The sequence below is a fragment of the Indicator indicator genome, chromosome 12 (assembly GCF_027791375.1).
Source record: "Indicator indicator isolate 239-I01 chromosome 12, UM_Iind_1.1, whole genome shotgun sequence".
Taxonomy (NCBI): domain Eukaryota; kingdom Metazoa; phylum Chordata; class Aves; order Piciformes; family Indicatoridae; genus Indicator; species Indicator indicator.
The window spans coordinates 10060369-10079257 of NC_072021.1; positions in this window are offsets into that span (position 1 = coordinate 10060369).

Genomic DNA, 18889 nt, shown 5'->3' on the forward strand with positions numbered 1-18889 from the left:
GATGCCTCTCAACTGGATTCAGCTGCTCAAAGCCCCATCCAACCTTGCCTTGAATTACCTGCAGGGAGGAGGCATCCACAACCTCCCTGGGCAGCCTATTCCAGAGTCCCACCACCCTTGTACTGAAGAACTACTTCCTCAGATCCAGACCTAAACCCTCAGCTTCCTCGGCTTAAAACCATTTGCCCTAGTCCTGTCACCCATGGCAGCATCCTTATGGAAGGTGCCTCTCCAGCCTTCCAATACCTGAAAGGATCCTACAGGAAGGCAGCTATATGCCAGTGCTTATGAAGTCACTTGGGTTATCTGCAGAGCATAGAGAGTCTGGGATCATGAATTCTGTTTGACATGAACTGTCTCTGGAGGTTGAAGAACCATCCTGGAGCTGATAGGCTGACTTCACCTGGGCTCCACACAGAAGTGACTATACTGCTTTTGAGCTATCCATGGATATAGCTGAGCTGATCCTGAGTGTGCTGCAAGACTTTTGGAATGCAGGCTGGCCTGTGGTGAGATAGCCTGGGGTGGGGTGGGGTAGTGTGTGTGCACAACTTGCCTGCTCTGGAAAATAAGGACTTCATTTTTCATTCCTTTTGTTAAAGCTGTGTAAGGGAGAGAAGTATGGGAATTCAGATACTCAGACTAGAATGAAAGGTAGCTTTTCTGCCTTTTTCTTCTCATGCCAATTATCTGGGACATTTTTATCATCACTTCTGCTCTTCTTTTATATCACTGTGGTCAGCACTTAGGACAAGTTGATTGTGCACAAATGTATACTGATGACACTAAATACAACCTGAAGCAATGAATGCAAGCTGTGCTTTATAACCTGCAGGGATTGTTACCAGTTTTGAACATGGGCCTGCAAGCAGCTCTGACAGATTTCTTGGAAAGCAGGCTCTGCAGTAATACACTCAGCTGTTGAGTAAGGTTTAAGGAATGCTGATGGACAAAGCATTTGCTCTATCTCCTATAACTACAAGAAGTATTATTTCCCTCCTCTGTTATTGTTCAGACAGATGATGAGATGCAGAAAGGCTGTCCTGTTGCACAGCATTTATTCTGTTTTCCCTCTGACTCTTGTTTATTAAAAAGATATTGCCGTACTTACAGCATCTGCATTTTATTACAGTTCCCTTTCAAATAAATGTCTGAAAGGTTTTAAAGGCCTTAACCATAAGCATTCAGTTAGTAGATAAGAAGCCATTTTCCTAGCAGTGCAGTGAGTAATATCATCTACTTTCCAGAAACCAATCTTTTTGTGAGGGGGTTTAGATTTGATAACAGTGTTGTTAAAATTTTAGTCCTTGCTGCTTTAACGTTCAGGCTGGAATGTGTCTGGTGTGTTTGGCTATGGCATTACCCTTCACCAGCAAGGAGGAGGAACTGCTGTGAATACCTTTACAGTGCTCTCTTTTCCCCACTGGCAGTTTGCTCTTTTCCCCACTGACAGGTTTGCTCTGTCTGCAGATTTTAAGTATTTACATCAGTGACTGCTATGCATGCCCTGCTTTCCAAATTACTCCTTTTTTGGTGGGTGAGAAGGAAAACAGTTCATGAATCCCACAAGGATTCAGTTGTTGAATGAATTCCTGCCTTGCATATCTGACCACCTTGAGGATATACTGTCCCAAGTTCTCCCACAAATCAGCTCTGTTCTTATTCCAGCTGGGACAGAAGGGAGGAAGACAGGCAGATAATGTTATCTGCATCTGTAGGTTAAACAGCTTCTGGGAAGGGTATGAGTAGAGGACTCTTTGAAATTCACATGGCAGGAATCTAGCAGGATGGACAGGATCTAACCTGGCTAAATGTATTGGCTGAGGGTATTGCTGGAACTTGACTTCAGGATTTTAAACCAACTTGGTTAGTGACCTAACTGGTAGCTGCCATGTGCAGCTTTGCTCCAGGGCCTTTGCTTGCAGGTCAGGTGTATGGTGTTAAAGGTGTTGAGCTGTGCCTGTCTCGTCTATTCAGCTTTGGTCTTTCCAGCTGATGTGCTCCTACAACTGCAAATAAAGGTAGTCAAACTTCAGAGGGCTATTCTGCACTCCCTGTTGGCATCCCACTGCCACGTGTGTCTGTGTGCTGATACTCTTTTGGGAGAGAGTGGGGTTCTGATAAGTTTTTCTGCTTCCAGAGCTCTCACACGTCCACTACTTGTGGAACATATTTCCTCTAGTGGTCATCATGTTCCTGCTTGTGGTTTTTCGAGTATTTATCTTCTGTTATACATACAAGAACTGGTGAGGCTGTATACTGTGAGCTTCTGCAAGGCAGGGGGATTGGAACTAGATGATCCTTGTGGTCCCTTCCAACCCTGACTGATTCTATGAGCATACTGAAAAGCTAAAGCACCAAGAAATAGATTCTGCAACACACAAAGAGAAAGGACAATTCTCTTTGCATTTATTGCTAACCTTTGATAAAACCACTTGAGAGACAAGAACAGAAAGTGGGAAAAGGGAAATTTTCCCACTTGTTCTTAGGGGATCTGGTTTTACATTTGTTTTAGTTCAAAACATCTTCATAGAGTCCAAAAAATAAAATTAAAAAAAAAAAAAACCCAAAAGCTCAGCTAGGATAAAATATTCATATTAGCCAACCGCCAATGTTAATGTTGTGTTATAAGTAGAATAAGGTGCCAGAAACTTTCTGGGAGAACACACCCTTCAATTTCATTTGGCCCTAGCTATTCCCCAGCAGCCAGGAAGGATACAAGAAGTAGTTTGGCTGTTATGAACTAGGTCTCTACATGTTCTCCCTCCCCAGCCCCCCTGCTTGTCTTGTTTGCCCAACTTTTGTTTTCAATAAAAACAAACATAGCCTATATTGTAACATAGCCTAAAACTAACACTAAATAATTGAGGACAGAGTGGTTGACATTTAGTCATGGATGCTTATAAATGTTGTTTGACATTGATCAGAAATAGGTTTTATAGAAACCCAGGTTTGCTAACAACTCTCAGCATCCTTCTAGAGTAGATGGGGGTTTAAAGGCAGTAGTGTTCTTCGTGCAAAGAGTCCTCCTTTATTATTAAATAAATTACTGCTCTGCTTCTTTCTTGGAATGCTTTCCCCTTCCCTGCCTTGCATTGCCCAGGTAGTGCTGGCAATTATTTGTACAATTTACTTTTCTAGGTTTGGAGATGACTGGAACTGATTCAGGGTTAAACCCACAAAAAGAAACATGTTGCCTTTTTTTTTTTTTTTCCTTCCAGCTGGATCAATTCCTACATCCTGTGCACTGGGCAGCCACACAGAAACTTGTGCCAACATAACACAAGAACAACCAGGAAGGAGAATAGGGAAGGGATGAGGGCTGCTTTTTTGGATGGCTGTGCCAGCTTTGTGTGTGTGTTAAACCAGCCTAGGAAATTCACAATAATGCTGTTTGAAATGGGGTTAAAACTGGTGAATTGGCATGTTTCTCATCAGCTTGCATGCCACTAATAATACTCTGCTTTTCCAAGGCAGAAGTTGAATGTTCTCCCTCAAATTGGATATTTCTATGACAGAGCTCAAGGCCAGCTTCTGCCAGAGGATGTGTCTGCACAAGCTTTCTGTTCGTTCTGTGAAAGTTAATATATCCACTCCTCACGTTAGGGTAAGCCAGAATTAGAGTCAACGTGCACTTCACAGGCAGCATGTACCACACATCACAGGGGACTGTCAACTGGGAAACTCAGAGATGGGAATACCATAAACTATTCCACTGCTGAGCATTTTTGCAGGAAAGTTCAGCTAAATTTGGGGTTGCACAAATTAAGCAGCCTCTCATATTCCTTGACTACAGGAATAATCTCCAAAACAAAAGAAATGCTGATGTTTAAGGAATAAGAAACCATAGTCAGTGTTGTGAGAAAAAACAGAAGTAGCTTAGCATCTGGATTCAAAAGACAAATTTGATGCTTAATTTAGGAATGTTTCACTGATTGGTCAGATTACTGAGACCCCCTGAAAAGAAACTAAATTTGCTATTTTGCATTCTGTAATTACGTGCATGCAAACTTGTAGCTTGTCTGGATGATGCTGAGGGAGGCAGCAACGAGCCAGAAAAGGCATGAAAAGGTTTGTTATGGTGGCAGCTACTTAGCAACACAAGCTGTAGATTTTCCTTGATCATTTCTCAAGACAGAAATAAGTGTGGAGGACACCAAGTGCTTCCAGTTCCAAGTTCCATCTTCACATCTGTCAGAAGCAGTTCCAGTTTGTTAACTGTGGCAGGCTGATCCCTGCTGTGTGAATTGGAGCCGAGATCTCTGTCACGTTCACCACTGAGTCTGTGGAATTGCAGGAAGGCTCTGTCCAAAGCTGAGCAGGTAGCCTTATTACTAAGAAAGTTTAAAACCAAATACTAAAAACGTTTAAAACCAATCCCAAGAAGAGCAGACCCGTGAAATAGAAGAAAAATTTGTCAGAAATCATCCTCCACAGCAACAAAGCTGCTCTGTGCTGCAGCCAGAATGATTCCCTTGTCTGGCTTGTGCTCTTCCCTTGGCAGGGGGGACCTGCCCATCAGAGCTCTGCAGATGTCTGACAGGTTTCACTGATTTCTAACCAGTTGCTTTGGATAAGGCGAAAGCGAGCCAGTGGCTGAGCCTCTGGTGCACACAGCTGTGGAGGAAGTGTTTGATGCAGCTTGTACTCCCTGTCTCTCATCACCCACAGTCCTTCCCCAGAGGGCAGATGTAGATCACTCCCTGCAGAGCCAGGGGAGGAGGAGGCTGAGCGTGCTTCAGAGAGGAGTGTTAGGTCTGGCTAGATAGGTACACATCCAACCTTACCTAACATTACTTTGTGTTTTGGCAGACTTTGTCCCTATGACACCGTAAGTGCTGTTTCTGTTAGGAAAAGGCACTTTGGGTTCAGTGCAATGTGTAGAGCAGTCACACCCTGAGGGAAATGCACAAGAACCAAATCCAGCCAAGTGTGCTGGGCATATGTATAGGGGAACCACAGGACTCTGAAGCCCCGAGGCTGGACTGAAAGTGAGAGGACTGTGGGTTTTCATCACAAAAGAGGTGGAGACATGAGACCTGCCAGCTGTGGACATGGATGCAGTAGGATGAGATTCAGGGCCTGCAGTTTGTCTGCTGAGACAAGGATGTGACAAAGTTACCATGTGCTCACACGACCCATGGGTACAAATCTGAACATGCTGTCTCTGAGGTCTTTCCATGGTCCTTGAGGCTCAGTTTTCTGTTTAATTTTAGGGCTACGACTTTTTCTGTTGAAGGACCAGATTTGTGGAACCAAGACTACGTGTGCTCATTCTGTATTGTAAAGCAAAGCACACTGTTACCTCACGTGCATCATCAGTGGAAAAACACCAGTTAAACATGCCTGGATACTTGGCAATGCAGTAGCTGTGATTTCCAACCTCATCTGTGAGGCAAATGGGCACATGGTATCAATGTTTGTGTCTGGCTGAGGGAGACAGCACTGTCTGAGAAGGGTACCACAGCTGTTGCATTCCTGTAGTGTAGCAACAGGCTCACACAAAGGTTATCAGTACACAGGTAAAAACCTTGGGCTGAGTGTTCTTCTGCCCAAAGGGGAAACAGATGCCCTTATGCAGCAGCCCCAAGTCTGGTGAGCTCACCTGTGAGCTGCTAGGAGTTGCCTGACCACCTTGGACTCAGGGCTTGCCTGCTCCATAGGAGCTGATGTTTTCCTCAGGGATGTACTGTGCAAGGACATGCATGGAAATACCCCTCCATGAACAGCACTTTGTAGCCCAAGTGTCCTCTTTCCTTCCACAGAAGCAGAATCACAGAATCAAACAGGTTGGAAGAGACCTCCAAGATCACCAAGTCCAACCGATCACCCAGCCCTAACTAATCAACCAGACCATGGCACTAAATACCTCATTCAGGCTTTTCTTAAACGCCTCCAGGGACATCGACCCCACCACCTCCCTGGGCAGCACATTCCAATGGGCATCACTCTTTCTGTGAGGAACTTCTTTCTAAGACCAAGCCTAAACTCCCCCCTACACAGCTTGAGACTGTGTCCCCTTGTTCTGTTGCCGGTTGCCTGGGAGAAGAGACCAACCCCCTCCTGGCTACAACCTCCCTTCAGGTAGTTGTAGACACAATGAGGTCTCCCCCGAGCCTTCTCTTCTCCAGGCTAAACAGCCCCAGCTCCCCCAGAAGAGGGATTTCCCACCCAGTCATACTAGAAAGCCTTATCATGGCTAAGCAGAGGGAAGCCCAGGTAACAGAACCTTGTGGCTCTTTAATCTCCCATCTCATCTCATCTCTGTGAAGATGTCTGAGGTGAGTGCCCTGCCATTTTAATCCTATGTCCTATCACCTCAAGCACCTTGCAGCTGCAGAGGAAAGCCATGTTCCTGTCACAGCATGATCTGCCACAGGCAGCAGCAGGGCACTACTACATCTGTGAAGTCTGATTGCAGAACTAATTGGCTCATAATCTGACAAATCATCACTACAATACCCTCTTTTAAGAAGCTTCTAGATCCCAGTTAAATGTAGTGGAAGTAGCTAGCATTTAAAAGAACCCCTTACAAACTATAATTTCTCCATATTCCCTTCCTCCAATCAGCTACATTAGATTTTTTTTTTCCCCAGGCTTAAGGTTTAGATGCCAAATAAAGTCTGGTAGGTATAAGCTCTTGATGAAAGCTATGTAATGGTGGGCAAAAGGCCAAGAAAAAATGTCAAGGAGTTAATTTCTTGCTGACTGATGGATGTGTGTGAGGTCACATGTAAATACATCCCATCATGACTCCTTATTTCCTTCTGGAGGGGAAGGAAACTTTTCTTCATGACATTTCTGCACTGATATTTTGATTTTAGAAGACCACACTGACCAAGAATCTAAGCAAGTCCAACAAAGGATCTTCAATTCTTGACATATTTAAAGTATTATGGGATGGAAATGCTCCACAGAAAAATGTCATCAGCTATCTACTACCAATGTTAATATCTCTCTGTACCACCACTGAGGACTGAGCCAATCTACTTCATGCCTGGACTGCTCTCACAGAGCTAAAAACCTTCCTCAGGAAAAGTCTTCCTCAGAAATCACATCCCTGAATATTCTTCTCATGAGTCTAAAATTGTAATCACTTGGCTCTCAGTTGTTTTTCTCCAGTGCTGGCAATTTGTTGTTTCTCTCACATGTTCATCTGTCTCTGTGTTGCTTAATGGTGGTGTCTCCCAAAGGTCTGCACTAATGAGTTTTGTGCATTCACACCATATGCTTTCTCTGCCATGGAGAACTTTAGTTGTATAGAAAACAGATTTTGAGTCTCTTTTCATTCCCTTCCTCTTCTATCCTCAAATCTGAAAGGTCTGCTAGGCTGAAGAGGCTTCTTGGGTCCCTTCACTGTGGCAGTTCGACCACATCTTAGCAATGCCCTCATGTAATTTAGATACGTGGCATAACTCAAAAGCAGTTGTCCAGTTCCTTCTCAATTTGGATTTAGGTGAACCAGCTTTTTTGAAGCCTTCATTTCAAAGCTCATCCACACACTGAAAAAGTGGTAGCTACTCCAGGTGAAAAGAGACACCAGCTCCCTCCTGAAAGAGCTACACTTTTCAGGATGGATTTTACAGACAGGTGGGAAGGAGAACTGCTTCTGGGCAAGGGGAGCTTTCAGAAGGTTCTTGAAGAATTGAAATAGCTAGAAGATCAGCACCAGAGCACAAACCTCTCAGGAAAGGCCAAAGCAGCTGCCCTGGAGGGAATCACAGCTAGCAAATAGAATCTCCCAAACTACACAGCTGATAAAAATAACCCATAAGAGCTAAATATCCCAAACAGAGAATATAAAATCTCATTTAAAATTATCCAGTCAGGAAACCGCCCAGCAGGGAATGTTCTTTACAAGAAAGTCCCTGGAGGACTATTATTCCCACCCTTTCTAGCAATTGCTTTCTCTCCACTTCCATAAATCCCCATCCCAAGGCACATCTGGCACAGACCTGCTATCACCACCAATGCTGAGTTTAGCAAAGCATCACAAATCCAGCTCCAGCAGCACAGGAGATTTCCCTCCAGCTTTTTCCACTTATGAATCACTTGGTGTCTAGATTTCTCTTGTGGATTCAATGGAAGCAGTGTTCAGGTGCCATTCCAGTATTTCAGATTGTTCATCAAGTTGAAAGTGTACATGAATGTTGTTTGCTTATCTAGGTCCATGCACAAAATGGAACACGGGGACATTTAGAAGGACCTGCTGCTTTTGGTCCTAAGAGCAATAGGAAGGAAGACAGTTCACTCCAATACAGCCATGTCAGGAAACCTCCTGGACACTTATGCACTGTCCATGCACGAATAAGGGAAGGTGTTGAACGACCTGAAAAAAGGAGACAAGGATGTTCATGCACACTGGGAGAACTGTGCAAAGAAGTTCACTTTGGTGAGCTTTGGAAATGTGACACAACAGATTAGTTCAGAATCATTTTGGGGATGAACAAACAGTTTTCCTCTTTTTTTCTTTTTGGTACCAGAATAACAGCAGCACCACTCCCTGATATCCTTCAGAAAGAGACAATTTTCTGGGTTTGGAGGTTGTCATTTCTCAACCTCTTTGTTAGTAGGAAGCTCTAGCAGGTCTGATGGAGAGTGTCACCATTCCAGAGTAGCATTCAGGACAGCCAACCTCCTTAGGAGTGGTGACAATCACAGCTCATGACAGGGTTATGCTGGGCTTACCTTTGCATCCTTTCATGGCCCTGAGATGGGTATCACAGACTCTCTTGGTATTGAGATTCTTGTCTAAGCAAGAGACTCACCGCAGCTGAAGTTCACTGGCAACCTCCTGCCCTCTTTGCTTTGCAAGTCTGCTGGCTGATAAGAGCATTAACACCAGTGGATTGCACTTTTCTCTGAGACATAACTAACTTTGAGACATTAATTTACTGCCAGGCAATGGTATCAAATCTTAGTTGATTATCTAAGCACCACTAGAAGAGCAGGAGGCAAAACCTGTGCTTGTGTCTCCAAGACACCAGTATCAGTTTGCTGAAGTTACTGCTGCTACATTATTTTACAGCTTTTGAGGTTTTTACAGAGGTGTTTATCATATGTTTGGGTTTTGTCTTTGTTTTGTTTTGTTTTCAGTTACTATGAATTTTGTAATTGTCTGCTTTTCATTTCTTTTGCCTGGCTTTACAGACAATTTCCAGTGTTGAAGATACTTCCATGTAAACACTGGGCTTACCTGTAGGATGTCCCCTGATAAACCTGACTATCAGTTAGACAAGTTCACATTTTTCACAGGCTGGCCAGGCTTCCTGAAGCAGAATAAAGTATGGTGCATTAATGTATGGGAAGAAACTCAATCTACTTCTATACCCATTTGCAATAAACCACAATCTCCTCCAAAAGATCTGCCTAAAACCTTTGTCTTCCAACTTGAAATACATTTCTGAAAGTAATAAAAATTTCCATTACTCCAGCAAAGTAGATATTAAATTTTGTTTCTCTAAGTACCAGAACTTCTCATCCCTCGAGGGGTGTCTTCTGAGAAGCTTTGCAAACTTGATAAATGAAGTACAATGAATCCAACTGATGTCCTACCCTCAGAGCAGGGTTATTATAAAAGAGAGGAAAAAGAATGTTCCTACAGTACATAGAACCAGGAAAAAAAAAAAAAAAGAAAAAAAAAAAGAGGGAAAAAACCAAACCTCTCCTTGTGTTCTTAGCATATTAGAAAATTTCTGGCAAAAGTTGTGACAAGGTATTTTAGTCCCAAATGTGCATGTAACTGTAATGGCAGCTTACTGTGTGCTTCACTCATTTAGAGAAGACATCCCTGTGATGGATGACACAACTGAGCCTGCTGATAAATTCCTTGCACAGCTTTGACCTGCTGTCTTTCTTATACTCCATCTCCTCACGACTTTCTCATTTCAGGTGTCCTAACCTCCTCACTGTGTCTCCCTCTGTTTCTTGTTTTCTTCTTTCCTTTATTAAACTCAAGCTACAGGAAGAATGCTTCCTTCTCTTTGTTCAGGTATGGAGATCTCAGCCACTCTAGGTGAAAATCTATTATGAGGCCCTGTGTTTGGTCTCTTGCTCTTAGAAACTACCACTACTTTCTTGAAAGCCATCCTTCAACCTCCTTTTGCCAAACTTCAACCCATACAACAGGTCCTGCTTCCTAGCACCAAGCCAGGGCTGGCACAACATTCATGTCTGATTGAAATGGTAGTTTCATTACTCCTCAAATGATGTGCTGAATTTGAAATAGGAATAGGAGTCCATGGCACAGAAATACGCATAGTAGGTACCACAGACCTAACCAAGGAGTTTGGGAATACCTCACACCTACTAAAGAATATCTCACACCTGCTAAGAGGTATAGCCATTAAAAAGAGTCACCCCTTTGCCTCTAAAACGTTCCTCTGTGTGCAGATAACAGGGATATGCAGCCTGAATTGTGGTAGCAGTTGGAAATGATTTAAAATTCATTTGCAGGTCACATCTAGCTGGCAGGCAGGCTGTCATTAGCTCTGATTTTGCCATTTCATTTCCACTCACTTTCATTCACGTGGAAAGATCCTGGAGTGCCCTGGGCTATGATCTGCTTAGTTCTATTTTTGGCTGTCTCCTTTCTGAAAGAAGGTGATTTCTCACATGTGGGTGTTTTCCAATTATCACTTGTTGAGACATACCCCCTGGTTCTATTACAAAGAGAATCAGGTGGCAAATACATATTTACAAGTCTTTATTCTAAGGCACAGGAACATCTTATTGAACTGAGCTTTGAAATAAAACTGGGGAGACTCCCTGGAATCCAATTTCTTCTGGCTGAGTTGACCCAGCCTCTTACTCTTCCATGGGAGATGCAGAAAATTAAGTATCATCTAATTTTGTGTGTGTGTGTGTGTGTGAATAGAGTGAGGGTGGTCCATCATATGAGATTTAAAATAACCAAGTGTCTCCTACAATATGCTGTAAAGCTCCCATTGTATTTGACATGAAGCAGGCTTTTTTTCCAGTTACTGCTCACCAACCATGCTGTGACCCAGCTGTTTCCTTCATTTCAGAAGCTTAATCTTTCTGGTTGATAATACTAGTTGGTAAAGCACTTTATCAGGAAAGCATGGATTTGTGAAGGGATGAAGGAGTGAGCTGGCAGTGCTGTGGCCTTTCTGTTTGCTCTATCCCACTCACAAGATGCATGGGATTACCTTTGAGCCCTCTCAGCAGCCTAAGTTTGAAAATTGAAAAAAGCCTGACAATAAATGAAGTATTTCTGTCAGCAGAGAGCAGATGGACTTGTTCTGCATCAAAAAATAGCTCAAATATGGGCAGCATTACAATAACATACCAAATACAGGAAAACAAAAGCCTTGAGGCTTCTGTACCCTCTTCTTGCAAACCACACCATGGGCTGATCAAAGCTGCTTTCCCTCTCCATCGTTCACTGTCCCAGTAGAGTCCCAGGGCAGGTCCCAGGAGTTCCCAGTGAGTCCCAGCTGCAATGAAAGGACCAGCAGGGTCTTGCTTGGAGCAGCCTTGTCATCAGTGGAGGCTCCCTTCTGCGTGACTCTGCAGAACATCCTGGTGAAACCTCTGGCCACTGTTTTTGCTCTGTTCTGTGAGCTGCCTGAAGTGGCAGAAGTTCCAGCAAGGGCTGCTGAGTAGAGAAGATCTCTTTTGTTGATGCTGTGGATGTTACATGGCTCATAACCTTGGGGTTTTTTTGGCAGCCACCTTTTCCTTTGCACCAGTGTGGTCAGCAGCTGTCTTTTCTCCTTGAAACTTAAATGAATTTGACATGTTTCTGCAATTTTTGTTACTTTGGTGAGCAATTTATCTCAGGGTCTTTATACCAGCTGTTTAAGCTATTTTCCTCTTCCAGCTGTTTGCACACATCTGATGGAATGATTTCATTAGAGCAGCTTCAGTCTCACTGCAGACAATGCCCCAGTTTCTTTTACAAGTCATTGAGATGCAGTTCATTTTCTTGCTTGTAGTTTTGAAGATTGAAATTGAGCTGCAACAACATCCTGGTAATTTCTGGTTGTTTCTCACCCCTCTTTTAATATATAGACATCATACTTTTTCTAGGTGGACAACACACGTTATCCCCCTTCTTTCTATGCACTGTTTGATTCAGAAAATCAGATTTCAGAACAAACTCCCAGAGCTTTTCATCTACAAACACAAGTATTCAGCCTAGAGTGAACTGTTTGGGCTATGGTTCATACAAAGAAGAGGACTAGATGGAAATATGATGTTTCTAGGGCCAGGGAAACTGAAGGGGGGAAACCAGCATCTTTCTGCCAGTGCCAGGAGGATGCACACAGTACATGTAGGAGCTCCCTGTTTAAGAGGTAGGGACAGTAAGAAAAAAAAGTCCATAGGCTTGGACTGTGCAGCCTTACTTTGTACTCTGGTATTGGAGATTTCTAGCTGAGTAACAGCTAACAGAGTGGTGAGAAAGAAATAAAAGGTATGATTATGCTGAAAAAAGCATGGGCAACTAGTTGAAAAGTTCAATAATAGCACCAGATAGCCAGAATGGAAAATTCCCTAAAAATGTATGATTACTCTCTACACAGGCTTGCAGCTGAAACTTCAATGCAGTAAGTGGACTATTTTCTTATCAGACATGACAGAAGGCAGAATGGATTGTAAGGTACCATACAAATATGAACTCTGACCATTATTTGAAGCCACCCTACTGAATAGTCTGACACCTGCACATCCATCTAAGAACAGTTATTTTGTCCATGCCTAAATCATATTTCTGTACCTTTTCTGTCTGACAACAGTTAAGTCAGAAATAATTATGTGATTCAATAGCATGTTTCTGGAAAAAAATAAGTAGTATGAAAAAAAGTCTTTTCCCCCTGTTCATCTTTGTTCTCTGTGCTGATCGCATTATGCATGTATTATGTGAGGGATTCATGCTCATCTGAAGTGGCCTGGAATCAAGTGGCCTGGAAACACTTTATTCTAAATTGCATGTTCCCTTGGGCTTCTAACCCATGGAGCAGTCTGATAGAATAAACTGGTGTGGTGGCTTTTATTGAAATTGATTTTATTTAAAAGAATAAGCAAGAGAGTTTGCTCTTAAGGCAGAAAGGGTTAATCTGCTACAGTTTTGCTAAGTTAATTAAAAAATGAAACAATTCTATGATTGCAAGCTATTGAGATTAAATCAGCAAACCAATGGGTTCCAATCACAGGATCACTAAATTAATGCAATTAAACTGGATCCAAGGTTGGCAATGGAAAGAATTACTTTTAGTCATGTTTCAAGCTCTCGTGAGAGCAAGGGACAGAATTAAAGAAAAGCCAGCTTCCTTCCCATCTGAGGCTGCACTCTGTAGTCTAACCAGTGCCTGAAATTATTTAGCCTCTGCAGAATCATTTTGGTTTCAGGCCCATGCCAAGGAGACATAATTCCGTCCTGTTTCGTTATGAGGAAATGCAATTTAAACAGTTCTCAGTGGTTCCTTTTTAACACAGCTTCTTCCTGCTCAGCTGCTGCCAGTGGTTATGGGTTAACTGTTCTCTCTGAATACCACAAGAGCTAGAAACTTCCTAGAGAAGAATGAAGACTCCTTCCCTGAGGGGCAAAAGAAATAATACAGAAAGGAGCCTGCTATGACCCAGGCCAACTGCTTTTTGCCCTCCCCAAGCACTTGTTCCCATCAGCAAACTGCCAGGCAGTGCACTTCTGACCTGTCTGACTTGGAGAGAGATTCCACTACTTGACAAGACATTTTGCTTTTTAATATATCCACAAGTCTGAATTTGTTATTCCAGTATCAAATGTCCATCAAACTGTTCACAGCATGCAGAAAGCCCCTCGTGTGGGTGTCATAGTGCAGCCTCTCACAAGGCATCCTGGACTAAGTGCCCCTGCATGGACTGCCCTCCTTGCCCTCCCTGCCCACTGATCAGCCAAAGGAGTGGCAAGACTTCAGAACAGATTGAAATAATTTTATTTTATTGCTTGTTATATTTAAAGTCCTTTTCAAATTCCAGCTGTCTTATTTCTCAGAAGAGAGACCTCAGCTTCCTTGATGTGGCTGTGGTTTTCTTGCTGCCCTGCCTTTATCCAGGCAATTTCAGGGGAACATATTCTGGAAAGCAAATGTTATGCTATTTTTCCAAGTATTTCATGCATTTTTCTTCTCAAGACAGAGCAGTGCAAGGAAAACAGTGATTTTTGCCTGTGGAGATCGAGTTCAGGCCTCAGTGGTGAAATTTTGAGAGCCACATTTTTAAAGATGTTTGAAGATTCTGCCAGCTAATTGGATTGTTAGTACTGTCTTTACAGCTGGTTTGAACACTTGGGAGTTTCTCATTCTGACTCAGAGTAGTGCCTTTAGAAATCAGATGTAACACCTAATGAGTGGATGTTTTGAGCATGTGAAAATCTGTCCCGTTCATTTCCTTATCTTTAAAAAATCCCCTAGTACTAAGCACCACACCGTGCAAAATGTCCCAGCAGGTATTGCTTACCCATTTTGGTGCATTCTTTCAGTTAAGAGGGTGACCATCAGATGAATACACTTTTTAAAAATCAGTTAGGACATTAGGATAAGCACAAGACAAGGAAGCCAAAATGCTGTAACTTTTACCCCCTTCCATGTTCACCTGGAGAAGTTATTTCTGCCTTTGCTTCCTTATATATAGAATCATAGAATCAGTCAGGGTTGGAAGGGACCACAAGGATCATCTAGTTCCAACCCCCCTGCCATGGGCATAGATCAGGCTGGCCACAGCCTCATCCAGCCTGGCCCTCCAGGCAGGGATGGGGCCTCAAGCACCTCCCTGGACAACCCATTCCAGGGTCTCACCACTCTCATGGTGAAGAACTTCTTCCTTACGTTCAGACTGAATCTCCCCACTTCCAGCTTTATTCCATTCCCCCTAATCCTGTCACTACCTGATATCCTAACAAGTCCCTCCCCAGCTTGCTTGTAGCCCCCTTCAGATACTGAAAGGCCACAATAAGGTCATCTTGGAGGTTTCTCCAGACTGAACAGCCCCAACTCTCTCAGTCTCTCCTCACAGGAGAGGAGCTCCAGCCCTCTGATCATCCTCATGGCCCTTCTCTGGACACGTTCCAGCATGTCCATATCCCTCTTGTAATAGGGACTCCAGAACTTTGCTCTTCTTTTGCTTTTATCAATTGTCACTGGCATAGGCACAGACACAAAGAGAGAAGCTCAAATTTTTCTTAGCCAGGGTGGCTCCATACATGATGTAGTACCATCAATAATCAATGTAATACCTGCCTGAGCACAGTGAAGTTCTGTGTTGTCACTGGATCACACCAAACAGAATAACTAAATGATTTCTTCCAGATGAAATCACTGTTATGGTGTAGCGACTGGCAGTTCCCCTTCTGGGCATGAACACATCACATCTGGCAGCAGTGCTGGGATTGTGCCATCGCTGGGTAACTCCAGAGAGCTAGGCAGGTAATGATATCCCTGCCATAGGCTTCTATGGGAGAAGTGAAAAATACACAGGCAGGACAGTGTTCTTTACTGGATTTGACATATTTTTAATGAATTAGAAAAATAGCCATGGTAAATTCATTAAGACTTATCTGTGGGGGTCTCTAACCAGAGTCCCACAGCTGGGCTTGCAAGGTCCTCAGACAAGATGTAGAATGGATGAGGCCCAGAGAATGTACTGGAAACATAAATGCACACTTCTCATCTTCTTTCCTTCTCTGTAAAACATTTAGTCTCAGATCTTCTCTGGAGATAAATTGGCACAGTTTCACTTGTTGCAGCAGCAGAGCTGCAATAATTTATGAAGAGCCTATGCATTTTAAATCCCATCAGTTATGGCCGAGACAGAGGGAATACTGCAAATCCTGATCCCTTCTGAATGACCACATCCCTTCCAGCTCCTGGTCCCCACCTGACTGCTCTCACTACCTCTAGTTTAAAGCCAGACTTGCTGGAAGTTTTCTCATCCACCAGCACCCCAGGTTGACCTGGGGACAAAAAGTGCCTGAAGGAACAGACCTGCAGTCAGAAGTGGCACAGTGCTCACGTGCCCACCCTGGCCAAGCCAGTGTGATGTCACTGGCTGTGCTGAGCACAGGCAAAGCCACTGCTGCCTGCAGACCTGTGGCCTGGGGAGCTGCCAGTTCCTCTGCAACCATCCCCAGGGCTTGCAGAAGGAGCTTAAGTTCCCTCTCACCCCTTCCACCTTGCACCCCGAGAGCAGAGCCCCACATCCAGCCTGGCCTCACCAATCCCCCAGCCTTCCCCTGGAGCCGCTGCAGGCTTTGGGGTTTCCATTTAGCAGCCCTCTGAAGTAATTAATACAGAGGGCCCTATGCTGATTCTGCAGAGCCCATTAATCACTTTGCTAAGACAGAGGGACTGTTTGTACAGAGTTTGCAGAGATTATCGCCCTGGCTCTGGGATTTGTCACTTTGCATTACAAATGGTGTTTTAGTGAGCTCCTCAGATCCCAGTGGGCCATAACCTGTCTGAGGCAAAGTCAAATATTGTTGAGCAGCAAAGGTTTCCCAAGAAGGGGCTTAGCTGTTCCAGATTGCATGATTACACATATAGGACTTCAATATGAGATACAAATGCAATTAATTCCTCAAGGGTTACTGTTGATAATGGCATAGAAATTAATCTTCAGTCACAGCAATAACACTGGCTGTTTCACATAGCTTGAGTAAAAGCCTGTAGAGATATCCACTATCCCACAAAAATATTGCTATTTTCCCTTTTAAAAGCATGATATTATTATTCTTGTAACCTATTGAGATTTCTTATTTGAAAATGTTTTAACAGAGATTAATTCACTAGCAACTGAAGGAAAGGGCACAGCAGCTACAAGCACTGTCTTGCCTTAGTAGGAGACTGAGCCAGCATTGACAGTTTTCAGATCTACTCTACCAACCATAATCTGGTAAAAGGTTGAGCCATGGTTGTTTTTTACAAAGTCATTTAATGTGCCTAAGGACTCCAGTGTAAGTCAGTTGCCTAACACCATTGGGGAGCTCATGCTGAACAACGTAACATGTCACTTCCCATGGGCAACTGGGAAACTCTTAAGTGATTCTATGGGGAGGTCTATGGTCATAAACCTGGAAAAGTTTACCAGCAAGACAGTCAGATAAAGACAGACAAAAAGCCAAGGGCATTAATGAAGAGTAAATGTTTTCAGAACTGTACTACACATTTTTCAGCCATTTCTTCTGCTCTCAATGGAAGCACAGAATTTTAAGCTTTTACTTAAACTAAACTTAGTAACTTTAGATATACTCAAACTTAAACCTAATAGCTGTTACTGCTGTAGATGCCTTTTTTTTTAGGTTGTATTTGCTTTCCTGGCCCTCATGTACCTATACATGTAAATCATCCAGTGTCTTCCCTAAACTCTTGTTCTTCATCTGGTGTCAGCTGTGTTCTATTCACTGTCCATACACCTTGCATGTCTATACAGAAGACTGGTGCACCTAAATGTCTCAGGTTTTTCTGTGGCTTTCAGAGAGGAGTCAATGTGGAAAGAGATAGAAGAGTGAGAGGAGAAGAAGGGAGTGGAGATGCCAAGTCTGGTATGAGGCAGGTCCTGGTGCAGAGGTACAGCCAAATGTTAAGTAGTGTTCATGTCACCTTCAGAAATACAAACAAGTGGTGCTTACCACTAGGCAGATGTGTATGGTAGCAAGACTGAAAAAATGCTGAGAAAACCTTCAGAAAAAAAAAAGAGGAAAAAAGAAAAAAGCAAATGCAGAGCATTAGTCTTCTTCAGCATAATGGTACCAGATTTCTTTGTGGTGGAGGTAAGCAGACATACAACAGGAGGGAAACCCTTAACTGAATGTAGTTTGAAAGAGAAAACAAGCAAACATCCATGAAAGAAAAGGTTTGTTATTTACAAGTGTGGTGATTATGTATTTTGAGCAATCCTACCACCTGCAGCTTGAGTCAGCTAGCTACTTCAGAGACTTCTGGAAGGCACATGTGAACAGATGGTGTGTTTGTGACACCATCAGATAGTGGGCAGTGAATATTAGTAAACTGGCAAGAATCCACCAAAAAATATTCCAAAGGAGATAATTAAATAAGTTATAAATAACAACAAAATCTCAACAGCTGAAAGGAAATAAATGAGGGGAGGAAACAAGACAATTTTCAGATTAATTATACAGCTTTATTTCTTACCTTTTCCTAGCCCATTAGACACAAAGACCAACTAAAAAAAAAAAAAAAGCCAAACCACTAAACATCCCACAGATATTTTACATATCACTCTACTGAGTAAGTGTCAGGCCACACCTAGAATATTGTGGCTAGTTCTGGTGGATGTGGACAGACAGGAGGGTCCAAAAGAGGAGTACAAAGATGATCAAAGGGATGGATAAATTGCCTTCTGAGGAAAGATTGAAGGAGTTAGGCCTTTTGTCCCTGGAGAAGGGGACCTCAGCACTTTATTCCATTATTTAAAGGACAGCTACAAAGAGGTCAGAGCCTCTCTCTTCACATGGAGCCACACAGAGAGACAAGGGGCAACAGGAACAAGGTACACTGTCAGAGGTAGTATCAACATAAGAAAGATATTTTTCACAGTACAAACAACCTCCCCAGGGATGTGGTGGAGTTCCCATCATTGAACAGACTGATGTATTACATTATCTTATCTAGCCTTCTCTTCCCATGAAAGACTGGACAAGATCTAAAATTTTTTCCAACCTGGGCTGTTCTATGGTTGTATTCTATCTGATTTATCATTTACATCTTCATTTTAGGGTATAGGGATGCAGCTGTAAGTTCAGTGTACAGCTGAGTTTTATTTAGGATTTATTGTGTGTTGGGTGAAGACTGGGCTCTTACAATAGTGTCAGTGCAGCAGGCTGTTGACCTATGTGTGCTAGCAATCCCAGCCACTGAAGTGCGAGGGA